Source organism: Canis lupus, unplaced genomic scaffold (genome assembly GCF_011100685.1).
Source record: "Canis lupus familiaris isolate Mischka breed German Shepherd unplaced genomic scaffold, alternate assembly UU_Cfam_GSD_1.0 chrUn_S1282H1459, whole genome shotgun sequence".
In the NCBI taxonomy this organism is placed as follows: Eukaryota; Metazoa; Chordata; class Mammalia; order Carnivora; family Canidae; genus Canis; species Canis lupus.
Genome location: NW_023330106.1, coordinates 288075 through 308688, shown reverse-complemented (window position 1 = coordinate 308688; position 20614 = coordinate 288075). Strand labels below are relative to the sequence as shown.

Here is a 20614-nt window from a genome sequence, read left to right as displayed (position 1 = left end):
AGTTTTACTGAGTGCTTTCATCTCAATCTGTTGAAAAGATTATATTGATGTTTGTTTTTAAATCTAACATGGTAGGGATCCCTGGGTGGCGCAGCGGTTTGGCGCCTGCCTTTGGCCCAGGGCACAATCCTGGAGACCCGGGATCGAATCCCACATCAGGCTCCCGGTGCATGGAGCCTGCTTCTCCCTCTGCCTGTGTCTCTGTCTCTCTCTCTCTCTCTCTCTGTGTGACTATCATAAATAAATAAAATAAATAAATAAATAAATAAATAAATAAATAAATAAATAAATAAATCTAACATGGTAAATTATATTGAGAATTTCATGTTGACCATCCTTGCATTGATGAAACTTTATCTGGTTGTGATATGTTGTTTTGTACTTACACATACCATATTTATATTATACATACAGTTAATTCTCATTATTCATTGCAGTTATGCTCTATAAACTTGCTATAAACACTGAATAAATATTGAATCATTGTTCCTAGAGGAAATATACAATTAGGTTCCTCTAGGACTCTGGAGACATGTTAGTCAACTGATCAATATATAATCTTGTTTTATGTGTTTTTGTCTAAAGATACCTTATTTAATATATATTCTTGATTCATTAACATTGAACTTGTGGCCAATAATACTATAACTCTTGCCCAAATAATGCTTATCTAGTACATGTATTTTCTCTGTAAGGCACATCACAACCTTTTGTGTCAAGAACACTAGATAGTACTTTAGTGCTAGGCTATTTTAAGCAGCAAAATCATCAAGAAAAAAATGCAAAAATATGAAAAATGTGGCACTAAATAGATCACAAAAAGTATAATTGTTTACTACAAAATTACTAAAACAGAAGGCATAATGTTACCTTGTTTAACCTTAGCTGGGAACATGTGAGTCCTGCAACTCAAATTTTTTGCAACTCTGCACATTTCCGTAAATGACCACGAAAGCATTTTAAGTATTGATTTTGGGATTACAAATACATTTGACAAGTAGACGAATTCATAAATAGGAATCTGCAAATAATGAGAACGTTGAGTATACTATAGAATTTGATTTGTTGTTTTTGAAAATTAAGATTTTTGCATCTGTGTCCATGAGATTATAAGTATACAGTCCCTGTTCTTTTTGACATCAAGGCAAATTGAATTTTGTGACTTTTCCTCTATATTCTCTGAAACATGTTATATGAAATACAGATTGTGTATTTTTCTTGATAAAAACATATATTTTCATCTTAAAAATTGTTTTTCGGAAGAGGGAGGGGAAATTTTGACAACTTTTCAATTTCTTAATGTTTATTAGTTCATTCAGCTTTTGTTTTCAATCAAATTTGTTAACTTGTAATTTTTGTTTGTTTTTTAGAAAATTTACCTGCATCTAAGGTTTAAAATGTATTGGTTAAATTTTTTTTAAAGTTATTTTCTTTTATATCTCTAAAGTAAATATAAATATGCCATGATTTTAAAGATTTATTTATTTATTTTGGAAAAAGAGAGAGAGCACTCACATGGGGGAGGGGGTAAAAGGGGAGGGAAAATCTTAAGCAGACTCCCAGCTGAGCTCCACCCCAAGGTTGGGCCTGATCTCATGACCCTGAGATAGAGACCTGAGCTGAAACCAAGAGTTGATGTACAACCAACTACGCCACCCAGGCATTGCAAAATTGTCATGATTTTAGTTCAATTATTTATTTATACCTTCTTCCTTTTATTCTTGCTCAGATTATTTAGAGCATTATCTTTCATATTCATCTTTTTAATGACTCTGCTTTGGACTGCATTGATGATCTCTCCCTTGTTGTTATCGATTTAATTAATTTTCTTGCTTATTTTCATTCTCTTATTCCCCACTTTATTTACCTAGTTAGTTTGGTTGTTTTTTTATATTTCAGTATAAAATATTTCTAATTTCCACTTTGACTTTCTTTTCAAATCATGGCTTATGTGTTTTATTTCTTTGTTTAAAAATATGTATGAAATTATCTTTTTTTATTTGTTTGTTTGAGGTTGAATTGTACCACACTGTGGATGAATTTGGTCGATTTTTACAAGTATTTCATTACAGGCTAAAGATAATAACAACTAAATACAATAGTTACCCCTAAACTGGATCTGTGCTGCAGGGGGGAAAATGCCATAAAGGATATTTTTATTTCAACTGACAAAATTTGAAATTAGATAGTAAAGTATCAATATAAGAATTTATAAAGTTGGTAACTATATAGTGGTACTATGAGAGAATATTCTTATTTTTAGGACATACACATTGAGGCATTTAAGGGTTAATGATGACAAGTGTGTAACTTACACTCAATTCAGGAAAAAATTTACACACTCATACACACAGAAAATGATAATACAAATGGGTAAAATGTTTAGAGTAGGTGAATCAGAGTAAAGGCTATACAGGTGTTCTTTTTGTTATTTATATTTTTCCAGATTTAACTTTCTGTATATTTAAAATTATTTCCAAATAAAAAGTGTAAAAAGTGTTTTATGGTACCTCAAAAAGAGTGTGCATTTTCTGTTAGGTGCAGTATTTTATATGTAGTAGGTGAGTCTTTTTAGCTATGTTATTCACATCTCCTATACCCTTAATAATGACCCTCTTCATCTGATTGGGTGGTCTACTTCATCCATCAGATTCAGAGAGTTAAAAAAAATCCCAATAGCTTTATATTATTTGAGTTCCTATGTGGTTTTGCTTTATACATTTTGAAAATGTATTGCTAGGAGTATTAGTGATTCTTCATTTATTTTTAACCTTTTATAAAAATATTTTATTTATTTATTCACAAGAGACAGAGAGAGAGAGAAAGGCAGAGACACAGGCAGAGGGAGAAGCAGGCTCCATACAGGGAGCCTGATGTGGGACTCAATCCTGGGACTGTAGGATCACATCCTGGGCTGAAGGCAGGCACTGAACCGCTGAGCCACACAGGCATCCCTCTTTTTAACGTTTATGTAATTTCATCTAGTATAAAAACAAACAAAATACAAGGCACACCCACTTGCCAAATCTGGGATAAGCTACATAACAAAGTCAATAATGGTAATAATAGGTCATAACTTAAGGAATAAAGTAAGAATCTATGAGTCCCTGCTGATACAGATAAATAATGAAATAACAAATAGGAGGGGAAAGGTCATCTTCACATTAAAATGTCAACTAATAAATGTAGAGCAAATGATTCAGTTAGAAAATCGTCATTTGGCAGCCATGATAGAACAATTACATTAAGGAAGAATTATCAAGGAAGGCTAAAGTGAATGAGTGATTTTGATGACAAACAGGATATTTGTATAATCTCAAAGTATACCTCCCTATAAGTATGTATTAATTACAAAGGGAACATAGTAACTTCATAGTGGAGAAACTTGACAGACACCATCTTGACTATATGATCAAGTTTAGTTCATAAGATATGGGACAAATCAATATTTTGTCATCTAGGTCATGAAACATCTCCAATTTATACTTAGATGGTTGTATCCAGTGCATGATATTTTCCCATGGGCTATGCCCATAAATGTATAGATTCCTGGTGTATTTACCATAAGCAATCCAACCAACAGGGTTCATCCAGTTAAAAGCATTCCAAAGATAAGCCCTCCCCTGTTAGCAAATACTTTTAGCTCTTTTGCTAGGAGGTAGTCATTAACATTCTCACGAGGAGATTAGGCCTAGACATCTGCCTTGTTTCTGCCCCCACTCTCTTCCCCCCCCCCCAATAAATGGAAAGGAAAAAACTGTAGACTTACTGCTTAACCCTTTTCTAGCCATAGACAACACAAATATATGCATATTCTCCTCTATAGTTTTTTTTTTTTTTTGAAAGAGAACCTTTTATTACCTTTATGTACAGAAAATTCAACAGCATCCATTCAGCCCAGTTTGGTGGCCAGTTCTTTAGCGTTTGCTTTTTGCAGCTTGGCGATGCAAGCCACCGACTTTAGACACAGGATATTGCCTCCCCAGTGGCACCAGATCTCATCATATCTGTCATTGTAATTGGTCTTGATGACATCTACCAGATAAGTCAGAGCCGCTTGTCTTCCAAGTTACCGTGTAAAGGCAACAGTGGTGCAGGTCTTCCTGTGGACCAGACTCCCCAGCCTGGCCTTCCCTTCATAATGCAGTAAGGAACCCCCATCTTATGACACAAGGCAGGCAGGAAGACGAGCTCAGTGGGATCCACATCATGTGTGATCACTACCAGCTGAGTCTTCCTGTTTTCCACCAAGATGGTGACAGTGTTAACCCCAGCTCAAGGGACAAGTGGCCTCTTTGTGGGGACATTCCCTTTGCACATAGTTTTCTTCTCAGTCTGGGCCAACAATCTCTGCTTCTTCTCTTGCTTCATCTCTGGTCTGTACTTGTGGGCCATCTTAAGCAGTTGAGTAGCTGTTTGGTGGTCCAAGGTCTGGGTGAACTGGTTGATAGTGGAAGGCACTTTTAAACATTTATAGAGAATAGCCCTTTGCCACTGCAGCCAGATGTAGTGGGGCCAGTTGACAAAGAGGGTGAAGTACTTTTTGGCCTGGATGTCCTGTCCAATGCCAAAATTCTTGAGTCTTTTTTTGAACAGGACATTGACCACCTTCCTGGCCTCCTGCTTCTTCACAACAGCAGGGGCGGGGGCCACCTTCTTCCCATTTGCCTTCTTTCCTTTTGGCATCTTGGCTTGCTGGAGGACTCTCCTCTATAGTTTTATTCCTGGTGCCCTTCATTGAATGGAAATCCTTTGTCTTGGGCAGCCCGGGTTGCTCAGTGGCTTAGCTCTGCCTTCAAGCCTAGGGTGTGATCCTGGGGACTCAGGATCAAGTCCCTCATCAGGCTCTCTGCATGGAGCCTGTTTCTCCCTGTGTCTGTGCTTCTCTCTCTCTCTCTCTCTCTGTGTCTCTCATGAATAAATAAATAAAATATTGAAAGAAAGAACGAAAGAAAGAAATCCTTTGCCTTGAGGTAATTGTGTTCAACAAATTTTCCTCCATGGCTTGTATTTTTTAATTGTTTATGAAATTGCTCTCCACCTCAGGTCACAAAGATACTCTCCTTTCTTGTCTATTCTTGTCTCAGCTTCATTGGATAATATTTCTAAATCTTTATTGCAGAGTTGGAACAGCCCTCCCGATCTCCTAGCTTAATGCATGTGGCTCTGATCCGGCTCCCTATGTGCAGGGTGTGGGCTGCCCTTTCCTTCCCGAACAGGTGTCCTCTCTCTAGGCCCAGCATTTAAGGTTCTCCTAGCTTCAAAAACTCCATTTTCACTTCAGAGTCCTTGTGCTGCTTAGAGTTAAAGTTCACTCTCTTTTTTTTGACATCTTCAGTTTTTGCTTTTAGCTTGGTTATGTTTTTTCTCTCTCCCTATTTTTTTTTTAAGTAAAATTTTTGTGGCCTTTTCATGTATGCAGCTTTGGTGATAGGCAATCTTTCCACATGAACCTTGCCTTTTATATTGATTAAACAGTTATAATTTTTTCCCTCTGTAACATCAGAGGAAAGAAACCAGTTACTTCTGAGGGTAAGAAACTTTGGGGGGAAATAACAGAAATATCTGAGGAATTTTATCAGTTTTTTGTCTAACGTGATATGTGATGTGACTTCCTCAATGGATTTCCCTCAATCTTCAGGAAAATATTCCTTTTCTTCAATGCCTTTCATCAATAGCCTTGAACTTGGTTATGATAGGGACAGAGCTGTTCACAGAATTCGTTAGTTCACAGAATTTGAGGTTCAAATTCCACTTCTTTTTTTTTTTTTTTCTTCAAATTCCACTTTTAGTAGCTGTGTGACCTCGGAAAAATTATGTAACTTCTCAGAGTCTCAGTTTCCTTATTGCTTCCATCAGGTTAATAATATGCACCAAATAATATTTTTGTACTAAATGAGAAAGATCATGTACATGCCTTTCCACCTCCTTGAACAAGAAAAACAGAATAGTAGAATGGAAAGATTTCCAGGAGGATTTGATTTGTTACTTACACTGCAGTTTTGTCAGCCTCAGCCTAACAGTTTCACTGCATACAAAATAGTCCCTAAAATTTCTTCCAAATTAAAAAGTCCATGACATAGGTTTTACAATTGCATTTAAGATAAAAGCCTGACAAAGCCCCTGTGTAGTACATTTTTTCTTTGCAAATGTTTATTTATATTATAAATTTACTAAACGAGAGAAGTGATTTGACTTATGAGTTAAATATCTCTCTAGGTAGTGTAGAGTATTTAAGTTCTCTGCTTTATCCCTATACACAGGTATGGTGCAACCAATTGCAAGATGTATGTCAGATAATGTGTTCCTAAAATTATTAACTGAAATGATAAGTAGGAATGGAAGGAAAAAGAAGAGTCAGGAGAAGGGGATCAGAAATGCTGAAGAGATGTTTGGGTGAGCAGGGGGGCATTGGCTAAAATCTGCTTTTACTTTGGAAGTTTATTTAAACATTTAGTCCTTAAACACAACATTGAGACTAATTTAAGTCTCCTGGTTTTAATTTGCTGAATTTGATGATCACGTGGAAGTTCTGGTTACCAGCAGAAACCAGTTTTTCCTTGTAGCTCCAAATGACAAAGAACTGAGTGAGATAGAATGGATAAGGGCGCTGTGTGTATTTTTACTCTTTTACAAGTCATCAATCTTCAACGAGATTCATTTTCCTACAGGCAATCTAAATTGATCCATGGTCATTGGAAAATAACAGGCTATTCTTAAATAACTGTGAATAGGAGGCTCAAAAGTAGCTCCTGTTGGAAACAGTTGTGGAATGTTCAAGAAATTATGCACATATACACACACAAAGAGGCCTCTCCCAGCAATGGAGGAGCAGCTAAACTGCATTGCTGCAGAAGGCCATCGATCACATTTATTACACTGCAGACAGCAGCAATTTTAAGTGAGGCTGGGTTTCCCGAATGAATTCCAATAATTCAAGTTATGATTACTAAACTGTGTGTCATACTAATTCAATATTACTTGTGTGCCAAAAAAAGAGTTTAAATTATTAGTCATATAATATGGGTAAAAATACCTGATTTTTATTACTTTACTCATTAATAAAGACATTACAAACCACAAACCATTTGGTAATTTTTTAAAAATAATGAGAGAAACTGTGCAAACCCTAGCAACTGTATCACAATTGCACGAATGGTCAGCTGTTTTTTGTTTGTGCTACATCAGAAATAGATTTATTTGGAGTATACTTTGAACTTTGAAGAACACTTTTTTTTTTGAGGTTTTTGTTGTGTTTTCCAAATTGGAAATGTTTTTATTGGTTTGTGAATTACAAAAGTAACTCACAGCCATGAAAAAGAAAAAAATACAAGATATATAAAGTGAAATTTCCCCCAGATAACACCATTTTTGGATATGTAATTTTTTTCAAAAAGATGTATGTTTTTCAGGTTTTTAATAAAGAGTTTTTTGCCCATCCCTCCATCTATCCATCCATTGAAACATATTTCCATTTTGAAAAGTAGAGGTTGGGGAGAAGGCAGGACACAGTGGTTCCTGTTTCCATGGAGTGGAAGACTTACACATCTCACATAATAGGGCACTACTCAAGATCTCCTGTGAGCGCAGAAAGACAGCCCTACTGTAGGGTATATGGAGCTGTGTGTTGGGAGTTTGGGTTTCCATGTGCTCATTTCAGCTTCATTTCTAACTAGTGTGCAACCTCATTATAAAATGTGTGTTTTTTGCATGTTAGTCCACCTCGATTATATTCTGCTTTAGAAGTGTGTTTTGAGAAAGGGATCATTAATTCTTTTTAAAAATTTTAACTGTAAGTAGGCTCCATGCCCAATGTGGAGCTTGAACTCACGACCCTGAGAACAAGAGTTGCACACTCCACTGGCTGAGCCAGCCAAGCACCCAGGATCATTAATTTTTGATGAAAGATCATTTTTATTTACAGGAATGATCAATTGTGGGTGCTCTGAAATACTCTAACCAATCAAAGAAAAAAGCCTTATAATGACTACTCAACTAGTCTCCTTTAAACTAAGCTTAAAACATTTGATGTTTTTGAGAAATAGAAACAGATGCCTCTCTTGGTTCTAAGAAAATACTTCAAAAAATTGATCATGTCTGGTCATAGTAGCATTAGGATTAGTAACACAGACAAAGGTTCGGGAGTGGTTGTCTATGTAGGCTGAATTTCAAAGATGTAGTTCTCAGAAATACAGAGGGTTTTGTATAGAGCTGAATGAACCTTCCACAGTCTGAAAGCCTATCTTCGGGAAACAAATATCTGGTTGCCATGGAGACACTCAAGGTGGATGAAGGATGGATTAATCAAAATACAGGAAATCCTTTTTATGAGCTTCCTAAGAAATCTAGTGTGACATGAACCCTCTGGACTGTCTCCTCCTGTTCTTCCCTCCATCACACAGGAAATCCACTATGGATACAATGACACACATTTATTGTGCTGAGTTCTATGTCATTCTCTCTTGCTTGAAAGGCATCATCATACAAGCACAAGTGTTTCTCAAACATTTATTTTTTAAAATAGTCTTTGAAATTTAAGGGAAAAATGATCTTACTCTCTCTACAAAAAGGAAAGAGAAAGGTTAGAAATAGTCTCTGAGGGGATCCCTGGGTGGCGCAGCGGTTTGGCGCCTGCCTTTGGCCCGGGGCGCGATCCTGGAGACCCGGGATCGAGTCCCACATCGGGCTCCCGGTGCATGGAGCCTGCTTCTCCCTCTGCCTGTGTCTCTGCCTCTCTGTCTCTCTCTGTGTGACTATCATGAATAAATAAATAAAATCTTTAAAAAAAAAAAAAAAAAAGAAATAGTCTCTGAAAACTGATTGTTTATTAACGGAGCTATATTCTCTAGGGAATAAAGATTATGAAATAATTTGTGCTGAGATAGAAGCAGAATGCAGTTTGAGTCTAAAAAGAAACATAATCTGATCATTTTATTTTATTTTATTTCTATTCTGATCATTTTAAATGTTTATTTTAGTCCAAAGCAAGTCATTTCAGTCTAAATATTAGTTAAATAAATGAATGAATCTAAATAAATTATTAACTTGAAAAAATTAAGTGAATAAATCAATTAAATGAGTATTCCCTTTCTTCTCAACAAACTGATGGGTCAAATTAATCAAAATAGTTAATCCAGTTGTGGGAGACATTTTCAGAAGCCTCCAGTAAATCATTCTTGGGCAGCCAATTCTATCTTAACCCCTGGTTTTGGATAGCCACTGCATCAAGTAGATTGGATGCGCTAGCACCGAGAATCAAGCTGATGTAAGTAGATTTTGGACACTCTCCAAGAATGGATAAAGGCTCACAGTGAGGATGTCAGCTACCATAGGCATGGGGCCTACAGGAAGCCCAGAGGGACCCAGTAGAGAGCACGTAGAGAGCACAGGCAGGGAGGTTTTCCACAATGGCGTGCTGGATCTGAGAATCCATGTGTTCTCACAGACTGAAAGGCTGATGGGGGTGGGGGGGTGGGGATGCAAATTGCAAAGGAATTTAGCATAGGGTGAAACAGTGGTCCTCAATTGTAGCTGACTGTGTCATGACTGGGGGTAGGGAAGGCTGGGAGGGAGAGCTACTGGCATCTAGTGAATGGATGCCAGAGATGCTGCTGAGCAGCCTATGGTGCACAGAACAGCCTCCTGGGGGGAAAAAAAAGTCAAAAGTGCTGAGGTTAAGAAATCTTGCAGTAGAAGAAATAGTTAATAGATTCTAAGCAGCCCTTTAGATGGCTCATCAATTCAAGGATTTACATGAACAGAACAAAAGGACTATATCTTCTGAGCAAAGCAATAAGTAATCAGCTCTGAACTTGGAATTTGAGGCCCTGGATCTCCATCTAAGCCTCACTATTTATTATTACCTGTAACACGACAGCCTCTTTGAGGCTCACTTGTTATAGTAGAATCAGCCAACCTCGTACTGAGTGAGATGACCGGTGTGAAATCACAGAATACAGTGAATGTTCAAGAAATAATGACTGGAAACTAGCCAAAGTGTCTTGTCTTTATTTTAAAAACTACTGACTTTAAATTTAATTTTATATTGAAGCAAGGCGAGTCAGTTTTGACCAATGGTGACAAAAAGAAGAAAAATTATTTAAAATTCATTATTTATTTTGGATCTTCACATATTGTAGGGGAGGAAAAAGCTTTCTTCAACCCTCTTAGGGTCCCTGGCTGGGTTTGAAAATGGACATAAAACAAATTAACAGAAGAAACACATGTACATTTCATTGAATTTTTACATGTACATGGTAGCCTTCACAAGAGAATGAAGACCCAAAGCAGTGACCAGAGTAGAGAGCTTTAAACCTTTCAGGCAAAGAAATAATGAATCTGAGGAAATGACAAGACAGAGAGGTTTGGGCTAGGGGTGTTCAATGGTGAAGAAGTAACCAGGGAGATAAGGGTTAGTTTAACAAGGTTTATTTATCAGATTTCTCAGCCCCCAATTCCCTGTCTCTCATGAGAAGAATGGCTTCCTCCATCCTGGTACAGGGAGGGGACCTTTCACTTGGGAAATTTATGACCTGTTTCATAGGAGAAGGGAGAAGGGGGGAGGTCACAGTGACCTTTTTCTGTTGCTTTCTCAGACTTACTCAGTTTAAGATATGTGACATGCCAAGGTACCATATTTTGGGGTGGCATGTCTTGGACCCCATCAGTATGAAATATAATTTTTTGCTTAGAGGCTGCTGGGTGTGAGGCTGCAACACTGCAGAAGGCTATATTTCTTTGCCTTAGGAAAAAGAAGATAGGGAAAATGTGTGGGGAGGGACAGTGGGAAGGCTGGATAGAAGTGCAGGGTGCATGTATTTACCAAGATCTCAGAGATGATTTGCTTTGAGATATGCAGCGTGCCCCTCTCCTCCATGTCACCACCAAATATCAGTAAAGTCTTTGTTACTCCTTTGTGACTTGTGGGTGAGAATTTGTTTAGTTTTTAATATCACTAGTGCTGATTCCTGCTTCAGTGTGACTATATAGGGGTATCATTAGCCCACGTGAAGAAAAATGATCTCAAACTTGGAAATAAGTCAAAGGGTGATTAATGTCATGCTAAGAACATTTTCAAACAAACCTACCTAAGGATCGTCAGACTCTGGTAACTTAGAATTGTTTGCATAATTCATTAGAACTCAGAGATTATAAAATTCTGAAAGCTGATTTGGGGCCATGTTATTCTTTTTTGTTTAGTAGGAAGGATAAACCTGAAGGTTATGGTTTTATTACCCTGTAGGATTTTAACCACTGTATACCTTTGTCTAAATCAACAATTTTATTTCAGCATGACTTTTCTCCCCATTTATTGTAAACATCTCAGTTTCTTACATCCCCCTTTGAATTGTTTTTATCATTCTGCTGGTTACCTTATTAATAGGTTTAATTAATCTTTGGTATGAACTTACTATCTATATAAGAATTATATTTTCAAAAAAAAAAGAATTATATTTTCAACATCTTGAGATGATGCTTTGGTACCCATATGCAGCCTTTGTGTGAATTAGGAAAAAAGTGTTCCTTCTTTGAATACAGTTAGTTTTCTTATGTTCAAGTGCAATTTTTAGAAGATAGAGTATTATTTATTTTTTAATAATAAAATTTACAGTAAGCCTGAGGTCATTCTATAAAAATTCTACAAATTAAATTATTGAATACACAATAAAGGAAATACAATTTTTTTTTTATGATAGTCACAGAGAGAGAGAGAGAGAGGCAGAGACACAGGCAGAGGGAGAAGCAGGCTCCATGAACCGGGAGCCTGATGTGGGATTCGATCCCAGGTCTCCAGGATCACGCCCTGGGCCAAAGGCAGGCGCCAAGCCGCTGCGCCACCGAGGGATCCCGGAAATACAAATTTTTGATCACAATAATAACTCAATAGAATACTTAAGAAACCAGTAAGATTTCATTATTAGTTATAAAATAGCTTTACATCTTGCTTTCACAGAGATAAAATTCTTTATGACAGCTTCAGTGCCTATTTGGCTTTAGTGTCATGTTTTCTAAAGAAATGAACAGTTTTTCTCATGACATTGTTTACCTTTAATAAATTTTATTTTCACAAAGCTATAAAATTGTCCATTGGCAATTGCAACTGCAAGGTGAAATTTATCCTGGGAGCTACAAAGCGTTATTGGAAATGTGTCATGTAAATCATTGTTGCAAATATATTGAGATACTTCATCTGGAGTATTCTAAGTGTAGATTTTAGAAATCAACTTAGTATTTACTTGCCTATACATTGAATTCCCATCAGTATCATTTCCCTTACTTTGTTCACCAAGCAATTTCAACTATTTGTCAATAGCTCCTATTCATTGGAATTCTTTAAGTTACACTGGCCATCTGCAACACTGAGAAGCCATTATGTTCTTTCAGACTTTCCTTTGAAGATGGTATTGTTATAGCTAGCTTAGAAAAGGAAAATTGAATTTGGAATTGAGTTTTGGATTGTAGATAGGATTCTAAGTTGACACTTCTTATTCCTTCCTTGGTACTGTCTATACTGGGAGACTTGCCATCTATGTCAAGATAGTCTGCTATTTGTTCAGTATCAATATATTTTTCATAAACATTATTGCTTTGTCTTCAAAAAATCTATAATTCTGGGCAGGCCTGGTGGCTCAGCAGTTTAGCACCGCCTTCAGCCCAGGGCGTGATCCTGGAGACCTGGGATCGAGTCCCATGTCGGGCTCCCTGCATGGAGCCTGCTTCTCCCTCTGCCTGTGTCTCTGCTTCTTTCTCTCTCTCTCTCTGTCTCTCATGAATAAATAAATAAAATCTTTTTTTAAAAATGTATAATTCCTTTGATGCTTTCAAGTGCATCATGTACACTGAATCTTTTTTCCTGCATCATTTTGCATTTAACATCAAATTTTACCCAGCTATTATGCCAAATGAGTACTGAGCAAATAAATGTAAAACTGGTTATTTTTAAGATCAAACTTTTACTTGTGTTGCAGAAATATGTAACAATGTCACAATAATTTCTAACAGAGCATTGCCTTCTCTTCAGTGAGTTTCTCCTTTTTTTTTTTTTTTTTGAAGATTTATTTATTTATTTTTTGAGAGAGAGAGGAGGAGGAAGGGCAGAGGGAGAGGAAGGGAAATCCTCAAGACAACTCTCCACAAAGGGGGAGCCAGATTCAGGGCCTGATCCAGGGCCCTGAGATCATGACCTGAGCTGAAATCAAGTTGGACACTTACTCGACTGAGCCACCCAGGCACACCTTCAGTGAGTTTCTAATGTCATGATAGATTCAGCTTGATTTTCTCATCATTTTTTCAAAAAAGGCTTCAAATTTCTCTTTCCTAGAATCATTTTTAATCAACCAGAAGCCAAAAAAGATGTTTCATGTTTTTTATCAGGATGAAACAAAACAAGGAATATAGAATGTTTTGTAAAATTTTTCATGATTTGCTCCTGCAATCCCTTGTTTCCCATGTATATTTGTGGCATCATCATGTCTCCAAGTCACTCAAATTGTTTTGTCTAGATTCAGTTTTTGTAGACATTCTGCTGAGAATTGATATTATCTGTGTCAACATAAAGTGACTCTTTTTCTCCAAGAGATTCTAGCCCATGAAGATTAGATTGAAAACCAATAAATAACTAACGTCATCATTTGTTTCAGGAAATTCTTGCAAACCAATTTATTCAGGTGAATATTTGCCTCACTGTGGCAAACAGCTAGTCTTATAAAAAAAAAAAAAAAAAAAACCGGGCAGCCCCGGTGGCGCAGCGGTTTGGCGCCGCCTGCAGCCGGGGGTGTGATCCTGGAGACCTGGGATTGAGTCCCACATCCGGCTCCCTGCATGGAGCCTGCTTCTCCCTCTCCCTCTGCCTGTGCCTCTGCCTCTCTCTCTGTGTCTATGAATAAATAAATAAAATCTTTAAAAAAAAAAAAAAACAACCTGTGTGTTCACCGGTACAAACAGCTTGCTTATCAGGACAAGAATTTGTTTATCCAGACTTGTTTTAAGACCTGCTGTGTCCACCAATCCTAATGTATTACATCATAAACTTTGGCCAATCTTCACCATTTTCCTACATTGAAGGACTTGCCTTAAATAACGTGAGTCCAGACCCTACAGCATTCCCCTGCTGAGACACTAAAACTCTGTTAAGATGGTGCTCTCCCGTATTTATAACAGCCATGTCCACAATAGCCAAACAGGAAGGAGCCTCGGTGTCCATCAAAAGATGAATGGATAAAGAAGATGTGGTCTATGTATACAATGGAATATTCCTCAGCCATTAGAAACGACAAATACCTACCATTTGCTTCAACGTGGTTGGAACTGGAGGGTATTATGCTGCGTGAAATAAGTCAATCGGAGAAGGACAAACATTATATGGTCTCATTCATTTGGGGAATATAAAAATTAGTGAAAGGGAATAAAGGCAAAGCAGAGAAAATGAGTGAAAATATCAGTGAGGGTGACAAAACATGAGAGACACCTAACTCTGGGAAATGAACAAGGGGTAGTGGAAAGGGAGGTGGGCAGGGGGTTGGGGTGACTGGGTGATGGGCACTGAGGGGGCACTTGGTGAGATGAGCTCTGGGTGTTATTCTATATGTTGGCAAATTGAACTTCAATAAAAAATTTTTTTAAAAAACTAAAAAAAAAAACTAAAGCAAGAAAGATACATAGAGGGAAGATTTCATGAGTTAAAATGTTAGTTTAAGAAAGTCAATGCAAGAAAACATACATAAAACATGCACAACAGTGTGTGTCTGTAATACATATGGTATACAAAATATGCATTGCTGAATTTGTATACTGTAAAATAAATATGTATTAAGCATTTGCTGTAAAAAAGAAAGAAAGAAAGAGGTCTTCCCAACCCCAGCAGTGCCCTCATGCCAATTCCTATAATAAATCTCACATTTTATGTGTCTACATTAAAAAAAAAAAAAATGGTGATCTCCCTTGCTGCCTTAAGCCTAATGCACTTGATTTTGCTTGACCAACGGGTTTTTCTGGAAATTTTTTGAGAGAGTAAGCAGTCAACATTATTAAAAATACATATAGTCTTTTCTACTCATGTCATTACTGAACAAACTACCACAAAATATTCACCTACAGACATGTTTGCCTTTTTTGGAATCCAAAAATCTGGTAATAATTCTAATCTGTTCTACACAGCTTGCATCAGGAGTCGTATCTAAAATAGGTGCGAAATATTTAGCACTTCTTACCTAATTCAAACAATACATTTGCTGCTGATGTTTATATTCTAAGAAAATGCTCTGTCTTCAATGTTATTATTTAATTCAGTTCCTTCCAGATGAAGAAAGTTCCCATTATTATGCTCATGAAGTTCTTGGATGCTCTGAATACTAGCATTGCTACACCAAAAACGAATCATCTCTCTTTACAAAGATGGTGCTGAAGGGATAGAAAGAAGCCCCTGCTCCTCCCAAAGCCAAAACTAAAGCAAAGTCTTTGAAGGCCAAGATGGCTGTACTGAAAGGTGTGTCATAAAAATAAAGAAGATTCACAAGTTACGTACCTTTCAATGGCCCAAGACACTGTTTGTTTTCTTTCTTTTCTTTTCCTTTTTTTTTTTTTCCGATGCAAACACACAAGGGTTTATTTACAAGCTCGAGCTTGGGTCCAAGTATACCAGAGTGGAGCAGGGACTTGGACCCAAGACACTGTTTTCAAAGGCAGCTCAGATTATCTCCGAAAGAGCATCCCCAGGAGAAACAAACTTGACCACTATGCCATCATCAGGATCCCCCTGATTCCTGAGTCAGTCATGAAGAAAACAGAGGACAACACACTTGTTTTTCTTGTGGATGTCAACATCAATAAGCACCAGCTCAAACAGGCTGTGAAGAAGCGCCACGACATTGATGTGGCCAAGGTCAACACCTGGATCAGGCCCAAAGGAGAGAAGAAGGCATATGTTTAAATGGTTCCTGACTGATTCTTTGGATGTTGCCAACAAAATTGGAATCATCTAAACTGAGTCCAGCTGGTTAAAAATAAATATGAATTTCTTCACCATAAAAAAAAAAAATCTATATTGTGTTTAAAAATTGCGCAAGGGGCAGCCCGGGTGGCTTAGGGGTTTAGCACTTCAGCCTGGGGTGTGATCTTAGAGACCTGGGATGGAGTCACGTCAGGCTCCCAGCATGGAGCCTGCCTCTCCCTCTGCCTGTGTCTCTTATGAATAAATAAATAAAATCTTTAAAAAATAATAATAAAATAAAATAAAAATTGCACATGATATTTGATCTTGCTTTGGAGTAGTTTCTGTTTTGTAGTGTTAATAATTATGGTTATATTTTAAAAATCACAGTTCAAAAAATAAAATCACAGTTCAATTTTAAATGCCTAACACTATGCATTAGTTTTTTGATATGCATTTAATCTTCTTCATCTTAACTAAGAGCATATGATAAATGCTGCCTATCTTTGTACTATTGTCAAGCTCCAGTTGATTTTTTTCCACTCCCTAAGACTTTGACATAGAGACAAAATACAAACTCCTTTTAAGTAAAGAGGTTTAGCATTATTTCTTTGTCATTTGGAAGAATTTGTATGTAATGTTCCTCAAAACTTATCTGTGACTTGAGGTGGATAATTATCAACCAGTCTAAATATTAAAGTTTTATGGATGTGTACTTGCATTCATAGAAAGTATGTTAGGTTTAATGGAGTGTTGGCTTCTTTTCTCTTCGAGTTTATTTATTTATTTTTTTCCTCTTCGAGTTTAAATGGCAATTCATCTCTTATGATTGACATGGAGATAGAAGGTAAATTTGTGTTCTGTCCAACCAGTGACATTTCAATGCTACATTCTGCTGAAACTATTAAATTCTGGATCTTTTTCTTTTTTCCTCCTGCTTCTCATCTATTTTCTCCAAAAAGTCAATTATACAAAGAAGTTTTCTTTATTTTCTCTAATGGATTTGTTTTTTTATCGTTGGTAATTGAAAAAATTATTTTTGACATCTGAAAAGAAGTTATGAGTAGTTTAATATTTTATCTTACAGTGTGAAACACTTAAAAATAATAGGTTTGGGGAAAATACAACTTTACAGTGTAGAAACCTGGAAGACACTACCTCAACTGAGTGATCAAAGTTAACATCTCAGTAATGAGGTATCAGCGTCATGTGCCTCCTGACATGATGTCCTGAGAAGGGCTCAACATCACTTCTCTGAAAATCTTACAAAAATATCATAACCTAAATTTATCATGAGGAGACATCAGATCACCCTGCATGTCATCTTCCAAGACCAATTTTGTGACACCAGGTGTGTATCTTACAATTCAATTCAGTTCTGATACTAAGTACCTGGAGTTAACATAGACCCCATAGGTTAGGAGGCTCAGTCTAGAACAGCTTATGGAACTCAGGAAAGTGCTGTACTTCACAATTACAGTTTTATATACAGGATACAACTCAAGAGGAGCCAAATGGAAAAGATATATAGGGCAAGTAGTGAGGGGTGATTGGGTGTGAGGAATGCAGAGCTTCTATGCCCTCTCCAGGTATGCCACTGTCTGGCACATTGATGTGTTGTTCATCATCCCAGAAATTCCCAGAACCTCGTTATTCAAAAATTTCTTTGTCAAGGCTTCATTATATAGGCATGATTAGTTAAATCATCGGCTACTGGTGATTTTTTTAAGATTTTATTTATTTATTTATTTATTTATTTATTATTTATTTATTTATTCATGAGGGACACACAGAGAGAGAGGCAGAGACACAGGCAGAGGGGGATGCAGGCTGCATGCAGGGAGCCCAACCTGGGACTCCATCCCGGGACTCTGGGATCATGCCCTGAGCTGAAAACAGTGCTAAACCGCTGAGCCCCACAGGCTGCCCTGATTTTTGTTTTTGTTTTTGTTTTCTTTGGCAACTGGCCTCATCCTAGAGTTAGGAGTAACCACATTAATATAACAAAGACATTGCTACCACTCAAGAAATCCAGGGATGGGGTGTGAGGGGGTGGGTTTAAGAGCTCTGTGTTCCTGTGTTCTCTGGCAGGAACAGGGAACAAAGACCAAACATATTGTTTTAAATATAGCACAACCCCAAATTATGTGACATTCCTCAAAGTGGAGTATTTGCTTATTTTAAAAAATATATATTTTTTATTTATTTAATTTATTTATTTGAGAGAGAGAGAGAGAACATAAAGGGAGAGGGAGAAGCAGACTCCCTGCTGATCAGAGAGCCTGATGTGGGGCTCAATCCCAGGACCCTGAGATCATGACCTGAGCTGAAGGCAGACACTTCACTGACTGAGCCACCCATATGTCCCTGGCCTGTGCTTTTAAGAATTGTCAGTCATTTTAAAAAATCAATAAAACAAAGCAAAATGAAACTGTTCTGTATTGGAAGAGACTCAGGGGTCATAATAAACAAATGCAATATGGGACCCCGGATTGGGTCTTTTTTTTTTTCTAGACCAGGAAAGCACATTACTAGGACAATTGGTAATATTTGAATAAGGTCTTTGATTAGCTAAAAGAATATTAGTTTCCTATTTTTGATCATTTATGACAGTTATGTAAGTTATTAACATCAGGGAAAGGTGGTGAAGAGTATGCAGAAAACTTTTATACCATCTATAATAGTTTAAATATCATTTATTTAAAAATAGAAATAAGTTCAAAATAATATACTTGTTATACACTCTAAATTTTTTTTAAACTTATTTTCTTTTTTTTTAATTTATTTTATTTATTTATGATAGGTACACAGTGAGAGAGAGAGGCAGAGACATAGGCAGAGGGAGAAGCAGGCTCCATGCACCAGGAGCCCGATGTGGGATTCGATCCCGGGTCTCCAGGATCGCGCCCTGGGCAGGCGCCAAACCATTGTGCCACCCAGGGATCCCTATACACTCTAAATTTTAATCGCATTTTTATAATGACGAATTTCCATCATAAACACTTCCTATAAAATATATAGTGGATGATCATTTAGTGACCTCGAATTTATGTCTATGAAGTACTGCTTTGTGAATTTTTCATGGCGTGTGAATACCAGTTATTACATAATGATTTATATCTTAGTGAAAGAACTTAGACATTGTTGAAAAAACAAAATTCAACTGAATAAATTTAAAGATCTTGTTGGCTTTATTCAATGATTTATGAATAAGGCAACATTCTATTTAGCAGATAGAAATAAGCTCCCAGGGATTCCTGGGTGGTGCAGCGGTTTAGCGCCTGCCTTTGGCCCAGGGTGCGATCCATCCTGGAGACCCGGGATTGAGTCCCACGTCGGGCTCCCGGTGCATGGAGCCTGCTTCTCCCTCTGCCTGTGTCTCTACCTCTCTCTCTCTCTCTCTCTCTCTCTCTCTCTCTGTGACTATCATAAATAAATAAAAATTAAAAAAAAAAAGAAAGAAAGAAAGAAAGAAGCTCCCAGGAGCTGTATGAAATGGAAGACTTATAGGCAGGAGGAGGGAGGACAAGCAAGTTACCAGTGAAGAATGGATTGTTTCAGGCAAGGTCACCTTCCTTTAGGGGACAACAGGGATCTATCAATGGATTACCCAATAGTGCTGACCAGGAAATTCCAGATTGACTGATTAAGATTACATTCCTGGGAGAGGCTGAAACTATAATTAGGTTAGGTAGTAAATCTTGATTAGGTGATGTGTGCCTTAGCACAAGTGACTCTATTGGGGACCTGTTATTTTCTTTTTTTTTTTTTTTAACAAGATCTGTATTAGAAACTCAACAATGCCTTTCTATACAATAAGCAAATAGCTGATGATATGAACGATACCAAATGTCAACTTTAGCCAGTGAAGTAGCACCAATAGGGAATTGTGGTCTGAATTTTATGATCCTTCCCAATCGATGTATTAGTTGGCAAAGTGTATTAAAACTGTGCTCTGTAAAAATCAATTGAAACAATTTTATCCTTTAAAATTTGTTGCAGGGATCCCTGGGTGGCGCAGCGGTTTGGCGCCTGCCTTTGGCCCAGGGCGCGATCCTGGAGACCCAGGATCGAATCCCACATCAGGCTCCCGGTGCATGGAGCCTGCTTCTCCCTCTGCCTGTGTCTCTGCCTCTCTCTCTCTCTCTCTCTGTGACTATCATAAATAAATAAAAATTAAAAAAAAAAATAAAATAAAATAAAATAAAATTTGTTGCAAGCCTGCATGGCAAACAGCAAACAAAGATCAAAGAAATGTCCCATAATCAATTATGATCACTATATCTGAATATTATATTCCTGCCATGGCAAATTTAAGCCATCTCTCTTTCTTTCTTTTCTTTCTCTTTCTTTTTTTTTTCTTTCTTTCTTTCTTTCTTTCTTTCTTTCTTTCTTTCTCTTTCTTTCTTTCTTTCTTTCTTTCTTTCTTTCTTTCTTTCTTTCTTTCTTCTTTTTTTTTGAAACATCTATTTATTTATTTGAGAGAGAGAGAGCAGTGAGAAGGGGCAAAGAGAGGAAAAGTTTTTTGTTTGTTTTTTTTTTTTTTTGTTTTTTTTTTTTTTTTTGAGAGGGAAAGAGTCTTAAGCAGATCCATGCTAAACACAGAGCCAGACCCAGGGCTTGATCCCATTACCCTGAGATCACGACCTGAGCTGAAACCAAGAGTTGGATACTGAACAGTCTGCA

General features: G+C 37.1%; 1 protein-coding gene and 1 pseudogene across 1 annotated transcript in view; both read right to left on the bottom strand.

Annotated features, from left to right (window-relative positions):
- Positions 1 to 20614, bottom strand: part of LOC119878242 (adenylate cyclase type 1-like) — a 342212-nt gene that overhangs the window by 179116 nt on the left and 142482 nt on the right.
- On the bottom strand, positions 3893 to 4692 carry LOC119878237 (annotated as a pseudogene).